Genomic DNA, 15,762 nt, shown 5'->3' with positions numbered 1-15,762 from the left:
CCAACCCGGAAAGAACCCGCGGCCCGGAGGCCCGAGGGGGCGGCGCTACGGGATGCCAAGGGGAGGGAGGCCGGGCGGGGGCGAGGAGGCTGCAGCCGGCGCTGCCTTTCGGGAGGGTTTGGGACCCCTCCGGGAGAAGCCGGGGGAGGTGACATCCCCGTTGCGCGAGAGGGGAAGGAAAGCGAGCAGGGCTGGAGGGGCCACCTCCAGGTGCACCGGATCTAGTGCCAAATCTGCCTTTAGGCTAGTTCTGTTTGAAAGCACACTGCTGATGATGATGCTTAATGAATTTGGGGAGAAGGCTTGTTTGCTTTTGGTGGGCTTTTGGGTCCTCACCTGGATAGCCCAGGAACGCCCGGTCTATCCAAGTTCTATGAGGGTCTCAACTGGCCGCTCACATCACCAGGCTGGGGCCACGGCCAAAAAAGGCCTTGGCTGAGGCCAGACACACTTCCCTCCGACTGGGGACCACCAAAAGGTTGGTATTGGAAGCATATGGGAAGAGTAATCTTTACTGAGGCAATGAGTGCTTTATGCAGTCTAAAATGGTACAAAACACTACCTCTTCAGTCACTGTCTTCCAAAAGTGGATGAAGACACTTCTGTTTTGTCTGGCATTCTGTTACTGACCCTCCTTGTTTGGAGGTTTTATATGTGTGTACTGTAATCAAAGTGGATTTTAGCGTCCTTGTAGTTATTGTTCACTGAGGGATCTTCCTTTGAAAGTTCAGATGGGCTAGATGAGGTTTCCAAGGGTCACTTGTGCAGACTTGGGTGAAGCCCACACCTACTTTCCTTCAGATATACCCAGGCAATGAACTGACAGGGCAAACCTGCAGGGGAAGGCATTCAGGCAGCCAGCTAGTGTACCAGCATATCAGACTCAGAGAGATGCTGGCATAGTGTCCTCCTGCTGCCAAGCCATGACTGGGTGTCATCAGTGCAAAACCACAGGCGCCTGCAAAACACACACACTCGCAAGCCCTGGCAGGGTGCTGAGTGCAGAAGCAGTCACACACCTCTCTCCACACCACACGAACCAGGGCCAGGTTGCCCCGTAACTTGGATTCCAGGGCATGCAGCACAGGATTCTGATTCTGAATTCTCTAGACTGCATAGGGTTTCACACTGCTGGTGGGAAATGCACAGCGGGGGCACTTAGCCCTGCAGAAGGGGTCTGTAGCACTTGTTAGTCCTGTGTGACTAATATGTCTTATGTCAGACCCCTCACAGGTATCCCATCTCCAGAAATGCAAACCGCAGGAGCAGTCATGCACTGACAGGTGAGCCCAGGCAGGAATCCAGGTGGCTTGGTCCCACCTACTCCTTTGCCTTACATTCATCCTGGGGACCATCTCAACAACACAGGCTCCTACAAATAGCCAAGGCTATCTGCTAGTGTGTATGGGGGAACACAAGCCAGCTATACTCAATAATATGCTCCAGGTCATGCCATAGGGCAGGAGTGGCCAAACTATGGCTCTTCAAATGTCCATAGACTACAGTTACCATGATCCCCTGCCAGCATGATGCTCATGGTAATTGGAATCCATGGATATCTGAAGAGTCATAGTTTGGCCATCCCTGCCATAGGGCAAAGTCCCAGGAGAGTGTACCTAGAAGTGCCAGCTGTGATGCTGGGTAGAGAATGAGGAGCAACTGGAGTTTGGGGGGCCACTGGCATCTGCCCCACTGAACTCTGGAACTGCTTTCCAAGCAAGCTTGATACCTATTTTGCAAGCCTGGAGCCCTGTGAAATAGCAGAAGTGGATGGAATAGATACAACTGAAGTGAAGCTCACTCAGTGGATGGCTAAGTGTTGTTAGGATTGCTATGGCATATACATGGGGGAGGGGGAGGCACTCTCAATGGGGAAACCACAGACCTTTCTGGTGCCTCCTGGCATGTCTGCAGTGGTAAGGCACCATACAACTCAACTATGCTGTCCTTCTTTGCCATAGTGACTTCGCAACTGCAGCTGAGTCAACCACTGTTTGGGTGTATGCAGTTCTACATAGTCCTGCTTGCCTGGTATTCTATTTGAATTGGGCCTGAAACTTGAAAATGTGGGTTTAACCAAGCAGTAATCGCCCAGGTTTCAGTATTGCAAAAATCAAGGCATAGGACAGGTTTTGTGGTATGGCAGAGTTTCTTCACAAATACACCAGCAGGCGAGTCTTGTGGCAATTCTACAGGTTTTTGGGCCACATAGACTGTGGTACCACATGTGCCTTTTGCTGTGATCTGAAAGAGTGATGTGGTACATCACCTTCCCCAAGAAGTCTGTGACTGTGCTCTTTACGGTGGGGAAAGGGGGCTTAGGTGAGGCTTTCTCAATGTCCTGCTTCATCTGTGTGTTATCAGAGCTCATTCGTGCATCAAGTCATCCCTTCACCTTGCACAAGCAAGTGGCCAATCGGCATGTTTTCAAAGAAAGAGAACTTCCATGATTAGGATTTCAGGGGAGGAGATAGTTTAGTTTATAAAAGAAATGCAAAACTGATAAACTGTGAACAGATGGTGCCTGTGCTACATGCTGAAGTTGTCTTGTGCAGGGTGAACTAGTGTTGGGTGTCCCGGGGAGAGAAGCCCCCGCCCCTTTTCTCACTGCTGCTTTTTGTGCTGTCTTAGGGAAGTTGTATGGCCGAGGGTCGACAGATGACAAAGGTCCAGTGCTTGCCTGGCTGAATGCCTTAGAAGCTTATCAAGCTTATCAAAGCAGTCTTTGTAAAAGATTAAACTCTAGACTTTGGCACTAAGGCATTGTGTGTCTTGTTGAAGATAAAAATTAAACCCGCTCACTTTGATACTTGGGCCCAGAAGAATCCGTTATGAGGCAACCTCCTGAAAGTCCAATGAACACACGAAGTTACTGGAACTGAATCAAACCATCCGTTTGTCTACTCTCAGTGGGAGTGGCTAAGGATCAAAAGTGGTTGCCTCTCATGTCACGTATGACCTGATCCTTTTAACTGGAGATGTCAAGAGGTTGAACCTGGGACCTCTGGCATGCCAAGCAGATGCTGTATAACTGAGCCATGGCTCTTCCTGTCCTGTGGCTTGCTGTGAGTGCTCTGTTCACTATGCAGAAAACTGCCTTCCAAGGCTGCAGTAAGGCTGTGCTAAGGTGGGTGTATGCACAGCCTTCCTGTTCTTGCTCATGCATCTGCCAGAAGAAGGCTGTACTTTGTTGATAAATCATGCAGCTCTGCCTTAAAATTCAAAGGGAAAGTTTTGTTTCAATATTGTGCTCTATGTTGATTTAGGAAAACATTGTGTGGATGGTTTTTGTGTGTTCCTATCCTTGTGCCCGATGCATGAGAAGATGCATCATCCTTTCATTGTGGCGGCTAGATTTTGCAGGTTTCTTGCAATATGCCAAGCCAGATTACAGAAAATACAAACCATATTTTAATAGAACCCATCATTGACACAATTATAAAAATGCTCTGTGAAAAATTATTTTAAAGTAGTGGTTCTGAGTTTTAGATCCAGGTTCAGATTCTCACTCTGTCCTAAAAATTGTTTGGTGACTTTGGGCCATACACTGTCAGCCTAATCGACAGAAGGCTGCCTGTGAGGGTAAGATGGCGGAGCATGTATAGATTATTTACTGAAATCAGATACAGAAGACTGACACCTGAATGTCTTTCTGGGTAGCTGTCAAAAAAGGAAAATCAGTTTACTAGTTCCAGATAGTGGGTATTCTTAATTAAATTAACAAATGTTAAGAAATCAATGTCTTTTATTTGTGACATGTTATGTTCTAAATTTTCCTGTGCAATTAAACTTCAACTACCAGTAACTGGGGATGGGCACCGACTGAAAAATACCGTTTCAACATTTGGGGTGAAACACTTGAGCCCAGACAACCTAATTCCCTGAAATGTTCTATATCACATTGGTCCATTTCACATCACTGCTTAGAAGTTAAATTTGTGGACTCCCACAGGGTAGATTCTCTCCACAATGTTACTTAACATCTACATGTGCCCTCTGTTGGAGATTATCAGGACGTTTGGAGTCACCAATACCTGGACTGCCATTGCCTGCATCTGTGTCACAACCCAGTTATTCCTTGGTGGTGGTCTCCCATCCAAATACTTGCCAGAGGCCACCCAGTTAAAGTTCCAGGGTCTGACAAGCCTGGGCTATCCAGGTTAGGGCACCTCTTTCTCCTCCCTTTGCTACTCTCTGCCCTTAACAACCCCATGTTATTTCCTCATAGGGCTCCCAGGATGGTCTCCCCTCCACACTTCCAAAGGGGTATGTTCTGACTCATGAAATCTCATGCTGGGAGCAGTGTAGTCAATCTTCATGTTACCAATGCATCTCTGTTTTGTTTTTTCAACTTGAAAATATAACACAGCTTAAAGATTGATGACTTGTAGTTCATTATGAGCTGTCATGCATTGCAGCTCATCGCTTCAAATCTGTTGTAGACCATTGAAATAGACTGACACGGCCACTCTTCTGCAATCGCATCTGCCTTCTTGGTCCAGTGGATAGGATGCCAGGCTTGGGTTATTTATGGGAAGCATTTTTGCTGCCAGTTGGACTCTTGCCCAGAGGACAGGTGGGCATTCTGTCTGCAATGTGCATGCCCTTCACACGTGGCCTATAGGGGGACAATTAGGCCACATCTTTTTGATTGGTGGGGATTCCAATGCACTCGTTTTGTGGTCTGCATTGTACAAGAGGTGCATATTGACTTTCCACTCCCCCTCCTATATTCATAGGAAGCCAACTGGCAGCATCACTATTGCTCTGGCAGCTGACTTGTCTTCACCACGGTAGCCATTAGGATTGTCCTTTGGGTCTTTTTCCCCTTACTAGTCCAAGTATATGCCGAAAGTATGAAATAGTAATCAAGTTGTCAAAACTAAATGTTCAGAATTTTAAATCTGCCCTGTGCAATAACTAGAACAGTCCACAAGGTGGTCTCTGTTACCTGCAATGAAAATTCGCTCACAAATCATTTTTTCTCCATCTCCTGCTTGAACCAAACGGCAGGCAGGCAAATATGAACCTTGTATAATTGTAATAAAAATAACATTGAGAGACCTTGAAGTAACAGGGAACGTATATATGTAAGTTTTCAGTGTTTAATAATGAAAAATCAAAACTGCAACAAATCAAGCTATGTACAACAACATTCTGACAACTGCCTCCATACTGTCTCAGCTATGATTGCCCAGTTAATTACGCATTATGACTCTCTCTCTCTCTCTCTCTCTCTCTCTCTCTCTGCCTACATGTATAGATGAGGAAATTTTGTTCCATTATATATATGCATGCACACAAAAGCTTATATCTTGAAAAAAACGTTTTTCTTCAGTGTCACTGAACTCAAACTTTGTTCTGTTTATGACAATTATTGGTTAAACTACCCCAGGATACTGGACTTGTAGAGTGAATTTTTTCTCTTTGTCTAAATTATATTTTTATATTTCTTGGTAAGCCACTTTAAGTTGCCTATTGATGCAGAAATCCTTAAATAACGTTGGGGAGTGCGTAGGGGAGATATGCATAGAAGTTAGTGGGATTAGAGTCAGGGGTCCCTAACTCTTCAGAGGATCTGGCATTTAGTAACGATAGTGGTGCTAGCTCCGGTTAATTGATCCCAGTCTACTCTCGATATAACCAAGGCAGCACTCAAAATATTTTAATTAAATGTGTCTTTGTTCCTTGCTACATGACGAACAGGCCAACTAACGTGATTTTTTTATTTCCGGATTTAATATGTAGTGCATTCTTAACAAAGTTCCTGAAATAAATCCCAAAAAGAACCACACAACAGGAAAAACACACACAAAACCACACAAGAAATGGCAGATCAGTGAAAAGACTAATGAAGGAGGTCCTATGGTTGTGACAAACATTGGTCAAAGAACTGAGATCTCCCATCATCTTTGATATCATGTAAGAGCACTATGAAGCCAGAGAAAGAAGTACAAGGAATGTAAATAATGAACAAATGAACCCATGCATGGAGAGAACGAGAGCATTTGCCAGTCTCAGAGACGGAGACGTCACAGAGACAGATAGAACTAGAGCATTTGCCAATCTTTGAGATGGAGAGAATTAGAGCATTTGCCAATTCTATCTCATTTTGTCCATTTGTGAGGTTTGTAATCTCTTTTGGCGAGGAATTTAGAATCATTAGTGAAAACTGCATCTTCTCTATTACTTTAGACTTTTTGCAAATGGTGTAATATTCATTATCTTTTTTCATTTTGTTGCAGATTGCATTATACACTGACAAAGTATATCGAAACAAGGGCAGCTCATCGGGATCTGTTTGTTGAATATTGTCCTGTGAATGTTGTGTTGAACTTTGGTACTCTCCAATTAGGAGGTTCTTTCAGTACACTGTTTATTGAGCCTGCAGGGATTCATTTGTTCACATGAAAAAGCACTAAGCAGCCTCCTGTTTTCCTCTGATACAAATTCCGCCCCCACCCCCACCCTACTCCAGTTACTATTAGCCACAAGGAGAAGGAAAGATGGACACTTCCATTTTTAAAAAGTGGAAGTGGGGGCTTTGCTTTAAACAAAACCAGGAGGCAGGAGAGCTGACCCCTGCTCTGTTCCAAATCTTTGCTTGCTTGAAGTGTTTTTCTCCCAGACACAGCCTGGTGTGGAAGTCAGCTAGATTGTAAGAAAACTGCTGAAGGCAACTGGTTGCAGAAAAGTAACCCATATGTGTGCACCCATTGCAATTCATACTTCCCCATCCCTGCTAAACCAAAAATGTAACTGGCTATAGAACAAATGAGCCTCTTGTGGCGCAGAGTGGTAAGGCAGCAGACATGCAGTCTGAAGCTCTGCCCATGAGGCTGGGAGTTCAATCCCAGCAGCCGGCTCAAGGTTGACTCAGCCTTCCATCCTTCCGAGTTCGGTAAAATGAGTACCCAGCTTGCTGGAGGGTAAACGATAATGACTAGGGAAGGCACTGGCAAACCACCCCGTATTGAGTCTGCCATGAAAACGCTAGAGGGCGTCACCCCAAGGGTCAGACATGACCCGGTGCTTGCACAGGGGATACCTTTACCTTTATAGAACAAATACAGTCTCACCTGCATTAAATTGTAAGGGGGGGTTGCTTGTGTGAGAGGTGTACCCACTGTCAACGTTACCTTACTTGGAACTTCACATTTGGAAATATGCTTCCCAATGGAACCAACAGAAACAATCAGCCGATTCATTGCCTAAAATAATTTGCTTTACTTCTGATATTAAAAATAATTCAAGTTTTCAAAATAACATTTGACTGCTCTCTAAATATTGGGCTTTTTAAAGCACACACACACATCTTCTGTGTGGATCAACGGCTTAGCAGTACAAAGATTGTTGGTAGCTGCTCCCTGCATTTATTTACCTCCCTATCAGCGTAATCCTAATATAAACTACATCCTTCTATGTTCATGGGTTTAGAAAGGTGTATATATACACAGGATTCCACTTTGTATGTGCCAGACCCCTAAGACTTGTCCTTTGCATGGGCATGAAAAGAACACTGGTTCTGCCACTGGTTCTTTTTGCTGGTTCAGCTTTCGAAGACAGAAGGACCTTCCTGCACCCGTCTGTATCAACAGACAGCAGAAACACAGACAGAATTGCCTCAGTGCAAGGATCTTAGTTTTTGCCAGTTGAGAGGTAGGGAGAACTAAAAGCTGAAAACAAAGTCGAAACAACAAGTTTTGTAATAAAGAAAAGAAATGGTCTAATGCAGTCACATGAGGCCCAGCAGCCTTTTTTGATATGGAATTAAATTTCATAACATTGAAAAGACTGAACTATACTGCAGTATGTTATCATGTGCATTATAGCAAATCCATTATGGACAAATACATATATCAGCGTAGGCTACTTCTCCACAAAACCGCACCTTTCCCCCCTTTATTTACTTGCATCTCAGTGCCTCATTACTCAGTGAAACAAACCAGTTCATTAGAATGCAGCACAGCTTCTCCAAGAACTCCCAGAAGTTTTAGCCTGTGTTAGTGGTATTAATGAGCAACATACATTTGATTTTAATGATAGTCTCATGAAAAAGGGGGGGAAACCACTGCCTGATTGATAAACTCAAACATCTGCCAAATTGTATGATAGCCATCTTAACGGCTAGAAATCATAAAGAAATATTTATATGCTAAAATGTATTTTTAAAATTTCTTCTCAGTGAGCTTTGAAAGTTTAATGTGCTTCCTGTCTAAATGAGTGCCATTTTTTTTCAGAGTGCAAATAAGAGAGAAGAAAGAGAAGAGTTGCCTTTTCATACCCCACTTTTCTATGAGGGGGGGGGACACCAAAAAGAGTCTGTGCAACTGGAGGTTAAAACTTGTTCTCTCTAGCTCTGCCTGATTCCTAAAATATTTGAGAAATCCAAATCCACAAACTATTTGAGAACTTCAAACAGCAACCCTTGGGGGAACCTCCTCTCCCCTCCCCTCTCTATAGTCTTGGGGGGGTATGTATAAATCATATCCACAGGGTGCAATGGAACCTATATTTCCATATCAGCCAGAATCTGAAGGCGTGTGAGCATCTGAGATGTATCTACATCAACTTGGACCAAGAAATGCTGTTGATTCTGGATCTCATAGTTTCACATACTATATTGCATTACAAACGGACTGTGCTTGTACTAGATAGCTCTTTGGGCAGCAACTCCTACAATGGAAATAGCTGACAGAACAATTATCTTGGGAAAATAAGTACCACTATCAGGATTCTTAAAAGCCACTGGATGAGTCAGCCTGATTCCACCTGCATGTCAGGTCTGATGACCTGAGTAAGCAAGTTCTAAGCAGGCATCCGCAAATGCATCCCACACTCTGTAGATGAGTGTGATTGCTCAACTAGCATGGGCCACTTCAGATGTGTTATACTGCAAACGTGAGAAACACTTTCATAGGAGTAAGTCTGTAGGAACAGGCCTGGGTATGACTCCGAGCGGACCTGCTTAAGATTGCCATTTTAGTGTCAGCAGAAATGGTTCAGGAAGAGAACCGGGTAACACCCCCCCCCCTCCAAATTCAATTCAAGATGACTAATGTAAAGGGCAGTTTCCTGAACTGGTTACACTTTTTGCTGATACCATCTAGGATTAGGATTTAAATCCAAGTTTGAACCAGATATGGTTGCTACGCTCCAAGCTAGGTTTCCAAGCAATTGTGTGCTGAGGCATTTCCCTTCTTGTTTTCATTGTACCAGCCAACTCACAGTTAGGATCAGCCAAACTACTTCGTGGCTTTGCAAGTTGTGAAAATTGAAAGGAAGATGTGGTGAGGCACATTCCTATTAGTTCTGCATCGGCTTCACGGCCCGAAGACCCATTCATTCCGGACTTCCTATTATTCTGTTTTGCACTGCCTGCTTTGGTTTGGACTTCTTTTATTTAATTGCTGTCACACTTCAATCTCAGTAAAAATCAGCACAAAAGCATTATTTCTCCCAAAGCATTCCAAACAATGCAGCTCATAGTCGGCACCAGACTGAAAAGAAGCTAATGCTACAATATTGGAAGAAAGGGGTTTGTTTTTCCCCCCCTATGAATATAATTTGTGAAGTGTTGGAGAGAATTTCCATTCCTGGACCTTGTGATACGTACTGTTCTAAGAGTCAGAACTGGGAGGTCATGGCAAATATCTGAGTTTCTTCAAAAGTAATGGAATGTCTGGATGTGACATTCATAACTGCCACCTGTCACTATAACAAATTACAAGATGATCATAAAAATTAAAAGTCTAAGCATGCCAAAATTACAGATCCTTGAAGGAATGCATTCCCCATCGTAATGATTCTTTGTGAGAGCAGACTGTTGTGTTACCAGGGCACCCGTAAGCTGGTCTTGGAGTATTCCATTTCCCCAGTCACAATTTATTTGGCGAGTGTAATTCCTTCACATCCACTGATGCCTGTCACTACAATGCATATTTGTAAACATGCACCAGGGAACTGAAACCGGTCTTGGTTCTCCAGCAAAACATCTAGCATTTGTTTCTCTGTATTTGCAAATATATCATTCCCCAGGGCTCACTGCTTCAGCCATCAGCGTTACGTACAGCAGATGCATTCTTGGGTGAAGTGTGAATTGATTCTGAGGCTTGGGAAAGTAAAGAGCCCTCAAATACCTGCATGGTCAGGATTCAAGCTGCAGAAATGGCAGTCACAGCCAGGAATGGGTTAAGGATTTGCAGGGCCTGTAGCACAGAAGCAAGTTTAAGCATTTGCAGTGCCCTAGCTGAGGGCAATTGCAGCAGGAGCACCCAGACAGGAATCAGAAAGGCCCCCAATGGTGGAGAGTGGTGTCACTCTGAGTGCCCTTAAAATGGGGAAAGGGAGAGGAGAGAGCCCATGGCCCTGATCCATAGGAGGAAGGCACCTTGCGGTGCTCCTCAAAGTGTAGGGCCCATGGCATGTGTTACATGGATAAACTGGCCCCAGTCACAGTATCTGACTGACATCAGAACTCAAGTTGAGAGAAGGAGCTGTACAAAAGATTGGGATACATAATCAGAATCACTAAAGAGGAATAGGAGAGCAAGAGGCACCCAGGAGAGATCTCAAGCAAAGAGCAAGAGCTTTATTGGCTAACTTTCCATTTCCAAAGAGGCCTGTGATTAATTTCTTTATACGTCACCTTTCTGCCCAGTGGAAATGCAAAGCAGGTTATATAATTCTTGTATCTTCCGTCATATCTTTGCAACAAACCCGTAAAGGCAGGTTAGGCCATGAGTATTGTAAAATATGTGGGTTCAAGAACCACTTGACACTGAAATTGTTGCAATTCTTTAATTGTGAAGACACATGACACAAGCAGCACCAAGACTTCATTGACTAAACCTCCCCTAAGATCCCAACATATATACATAGTGAGAACAATGAGGCTGGCCAGGGTGGTGAGCCATTGGCATAGACCCCTTGACTAGTACAAACTGATTGGCTGTCGCAGTGGCTGTGATGGTTAGAGTCCAGGGGCGAGTCTGCACTTTGTTTTTTATCCACTCCCAATCGAATAAATCCCTCCTGTCTGCATCAAATTTGATTTCCATTAAATTTTTCCTCCGCAAAATGCGTGATTGATCTGCAGTGTCCCTACCTATCCCCTGCAATATCCAGGCATGGATATAAGTTGCTATATTTGAAGACCTGGCTTTTAAAGCCCCCAGTATAAGTGTAGATTTCTGCCTTTGGGGAATTATTAACTTCCTGCTCCATGCCTGCAACACTGAGATAGCAAAGCAGTCTTCCCTGATTGGCCAGGGCATCAGTTCAAAGACTTCCTGGTTCCTGGTTGCAAGGCTTCCCTCCCTGTTTTACAGTGACTGTGCTCCAGAAGCCCACACTTCTCTCAGCAGAGATTTGCCTCTTGGATTTATTTCCCCCTCCTCTGCTGTCTCCAATCCTCTCCCCCCCCCTTCTTGTTCAGGAAAAGAAATAGACTCCTGCTGTGCTTGGTTCCCCTTCCCTCTCTGAGCTTCCCCAATTAAGTGCAGAACACTTTCTGTTTCAATGGAGGATGGGGGGAATAGAGGAAGACCCGAGTTCAAGCCGATCTGAATTCAGCAGGATCCACAACAAGAAAAAAAAGTAAGTGCAGAATCAGCCCAGGTCTACCCAATCCTACCACAGACTATGTGCTCAGTCCTCTGTAGGATTACCTGCATGCCCGCTTACACAACAGGTGTCAACCATAAGGCCTGGGGGCCAGAACCAGCCTGTCAAGCCCTGCTATTTGGCCAGCAAGTGAGGAAGAGGAAGGCACAGTTACAAGAGCATCAGAAAGATCCGCATCAGGTCAGCTGGCTGGAAGGTTAATCTCCCCTCCCTCTCAGTTGGGCCAGGCTGTGCATGTGTAGCTGATGCCCATTCTTTTCCTGTCAGAAGCAGTGGGGTCGCCACCTCCCCATCCATGTATGCATGCAGGTGCTGGGCCTTCAGCAGCCAAAGGCGCCTCTTTTGCCATGTCACTGCCACTTTCTTCTCCTCTGCCTGCCTCTCTCGCTCTTTCTCTGCCATGATGCTGGAGAAGCAGCCCTTTGAAAGGAGGGAAGGATGAAAAAGGGAGAAAATTGTTATGTGTGAAGGAAGTGGTGGTGGGCAGCTGACAGTGAAAACAGACATTAGGCAAATTGTAGGAACGGGAACACCAGAGTGTATGGGGGGGAGGGGCACAGAGTAGGGTGTGTGTTGGGACCTAAACTTGGAACATCATGAGAGAAGAAGAAAAATATAGCTGCTGCAGGGAGAGAAGGTGCTGAGTGCTTTTGGAAAGGCATGCAAGAGGAGGGGTGTAGTTGGAGGCTAAGATAAAACAGGAGACTTGAGACACCCTAGCGACTTAATGAGATTTTGTGGCATCATTTTTATTTTCTAGCCAGCTGTACCTTGCTTTTCTCCCCAATTGGGGACCCAAAGCAATTGACAAGTATTGTTCTCCCCATCTTATAAATTAAGTCTTGGAAGACTCTCCCAACAACTGTGCAGAGTACTTTGGCTCAGAGGGTCATCCAGCAGCTTCCATGGGCAGAGTGAGGCATAAGACCTGGGATTCCCAGCTGTTACACCCAGTGCTCAGACCTCAGCACTCTGAGGTGTGTGCGTGTGTCTTTATGGAAGGTCAGGTCTCTAAGTGAGACTGAAGTGCAAGGAAAGGAGTGGTCAGTGGGAGCAGACTTGAGAATTGGAGGAGAGTGGATTGGTGTGGACGAATCACACAGAGGTGGTGGGACAAAAGGGCTGGTTTAGATGTTCTGGCCATTGACAAGCGGCTGGTGAATCTGTGGAAAATTCATGATTTTTGTGATGGATTGACCAAGTGCTGAGAGCAATTCCTTGGAGTATTTATATTATGTGTGTCTGTTTCGAGGTTTTCCTCACTAACTGGGGAAGAAACCCCCTCCAATGCAAACAGTCTGCACCTTTCCCTCCTCCCAACAGATTTACTCCTCCTCTCCTCCCACGGCATTCCTGGCTCAGGTCTCACCATGTGCCCCATTGCACACACTTCAACATTTCCATCCCCTCCCTCCAGTCCCTTATGCCCCTTCTGGATTGTGGGTACACATATGAAGGCTGGCAAGCACGCATTGCATGGAGGCTTTTTCCTGTATTAAGTGTATTTGATGACCTGATTTTATGACTAAAAGATACCTGAAGTTTGAATGGGGTGACAAGTCAATTAAAAAAAAAGGGTGGGTGGGTGGAAGAGGACAACGGATGATGGATCTGTTAAATGGTTTTAAAAGAGTTTGGAGATATCTGTTGGCTGTATTATAGGCAGAGCCGGGAATTTTAAAGTGTGGGTTGTATAGCCCTAGGCCCAAAGTTCATTGCCGATATACATCACTCACTAATTCCATCAATATCAAATTAGGTGCCTTGCATTTAATATGCTCATTAAAAAGCTGTTACTAGGGTGTCTGGCTTTGGTGTAGAGTGCAAAAGGCAACAGGGAAGGAAAGAGCATGAAGAAGTTAGCAAGGATCCTAAGACTGGGGTGGGGGAGTGGTTTGTGATACTGTTTCAGCCTCCAGGGCTTCTCCTGATGGAATAATAGAAGTTTTGTTTCCTGCCTCTCATTTCCATTCCTCCTCCCAGTCTAAAGAAAGCCCTAGGTATTATGCATAACCCCGGGTCGCATTTTTAATCTTCCAGAGCTTTTGTCACTTCATGCCTTTCAAACACCTTTAAGAGCCTGGCACCCCGCAGCCTCCGGTATGGAATCTCTGTGCAGGGCTATAGTGTTTGCAAGCATAATGCTCCTTTCAGTCTCTTACTATCTATATAGCGAAGGAAATCCATCTCCATTTGGAGAAGGGGAAAACTGTTAAAGGAAGATGAAATCTTTGTCTCTTTGCTGTACATTGGGATGCTGCGTCCCTTGTCCCTCTCATGAACTTATGAGTTTGCTTTAATTTCTAGGCCATTTCCTGCTGTTTAGGTGAGAAAACATTTGAATGTAATTTAGCACAATCCCAGGTAGATGGCAAAATATTCCACCAGGAAATCTATAGACAGGCAGATCTTAGGAGCTAATTAGACTAAATGGCTACATTGCATTAAAAAGGGGAATCTTTTAGAACTGTAGAAACAAGCCAATGCCCTTCTAATTTAGCCTTCCCCCTTGTAATATTTGGATAATACCTAGCAAGAACCAGTTTGGTGTAGGAGAGCCAGTTTAGGAGTGCTGACTTCTAATTTGGTGAGCTGGGTTTGATTCCCAGCTTCCCCACTGCAGCCAGGTGGGAGACCTTGGTCTCGTCACAGCACTGATAAAGCTGTTCTGACTGAGCAGTGATATCAGGGTTCTCTCAGCCTCACCTACCTCGCAGGGTGTCTCTTGTGGGGAGAGGAAAGGGAAGGTGAACGTAAGCCGCTTTGAGCCTCTTTCAGGTATAAGAACCAACCCTTCTTCTTCTTCTAAATGGACGGGACGGTATCAATGAAATGATAAGATTTACCTACAAGTGTAGTTCTGCCCTAACCTGGATGGTTCAGACTAGCCCAATCATACCAGACCTCAGAAGCTAAGCAGAGTCTGCTTAGTACTTGCATGGGAGTCCACCAAGAAGTCCAGGGTTGCTCTACAGAGGCAGGCAAGGGTAAACCACCTTCATTTGTCTCTTGCTTTGAAAGCCCTATGAGGCTTGACAGCACTTTCCACCAACCCAGTGCCCCCATTGACTTCAATGAACTTAAACAGGCAATAGCTGTTCTTAAGACTGCACTGGTAAGATCTCACTGGTCCCTCTACAATGACAACCATTTGCATTGGATGCCAAGGAAATGTGGTCCTGTAAAATGCCTGAAAAGGGGGGAGGTCCCAGCGAACTCTGCGACCAGCAAATGGTTTTTGGATGTCCATGCAGCTCTGCTTGACATTTACTTGTCAGCTGGCGGTATTCTGAATGCTACTGCAAGGTTGAGACACCAGATGGCTGCACCCTGTGTGCCACCACCACTCCAGACCAGGCACTTCTGAGGAGCCTTCCAGCTCGGCCCCATCCTGGTACACGGCCATTCCTGGGGAAGCGCCTGCTCTACCGCCACCACCTCCTCCTCCGGCCCATTTGGCACAGCCATTCGTGGAGGTTGTGCCCTGCAAGCCAGCTCCTCAGCCAGCTGATTCGGACAGTAACACACTAGCCCCAGCTGCTGCGCTCCACCTATAATCAAGGACCTGTACAACACCTTGGTACTTGCAGCACTTTGTGCATCAACTGCTAAGTGACTTCCTAAGGAGGGATGGGTGTTGTGTTTGTCGTTTTGTTAAAAGATTCTGCCAAGGACCCAGCTTGAGGTCTGAGGCTGGACTGAAGTGGGAGATGTAACCGACCAATGTGCTACTAGATCTCAGCTTCAGGATCCAGCCAGTTTAAACTGAAACTGACCAATAGCGACCAATGGCAGGAAGATCCATTGTTCATGAGTGTATATATGTTGGGGTTCTTTAGGCATCTCTCAGTTCAGTTTTGCCTCTTTAAATACCATGCCGAGATCCTAATAAAGCAAGCAAAAGAAATGAGTTTCAAGCCGGTGATGGCAAATAAGAGTTTATTCAAACAGAAAACAATTTCTCAAACTTTCCTAATAATCAAAACGAACTCCTAGGTATATTCCGTTTTCTTTTGCTTGAATGACTCTGACAGGTTAAGATTGTAATAAAGAGTTGATTGAATTCCCAGTGGTCCTGGCTTCCTTGGACCCACCGATTTAACACGTTTCACCAGGGTATTTTTATGCTTCAGTGAG

General features: G+C 45.1%; 1 long non-coding RNA gene across 2 annotated transcripts; it reads left to right on the top strand.

Annotated features, from left to right (window-relative positions):
- Positions 1-91: 91 nt before the first annotated feature.
- LOC143844991 (uncharacterized) lies at positions 92-7,197 on the top strand. 2 transcript variants are annotated; one of them, XR_013234210.1, is made up of 4 exons: positions 92-3,065; positions 4,229-4,266; positions 5,749-5,922; positions 6,246-7,197. It is a non-coding gene; the product is annotated as an uncharacterized LOC143844991 (long non-coding RNA). The 2 variants fall into 2 exon arrangements; XR_013234211.1 differs by having other exon boundaries at positions 92-3,127.
- Positions 7,198-15,762: the final 8,565 nt, after the last annotated feature.

The sequence above is a fragment of the Paroedura picta genome, chromosome 9 (genome assembly GCF_049243985.1).
Source record: "Paroedura picta isolate Pp20150507F chromosome 9, Ppicta_v3.0, whole genome shotgun sequence".
Classification (NCBI taxonomy): Eukaryota; Metazoa; Chordata; class Lepidosauria; order Squamata; family Gekkonidae; genus Paroedura; species Paroedura picta.
The sequence above is the reverse complement of the archived record's forward strand: the minus strand, read 5'-3'. Positions and strand labels throughout refer to the sequence as shown.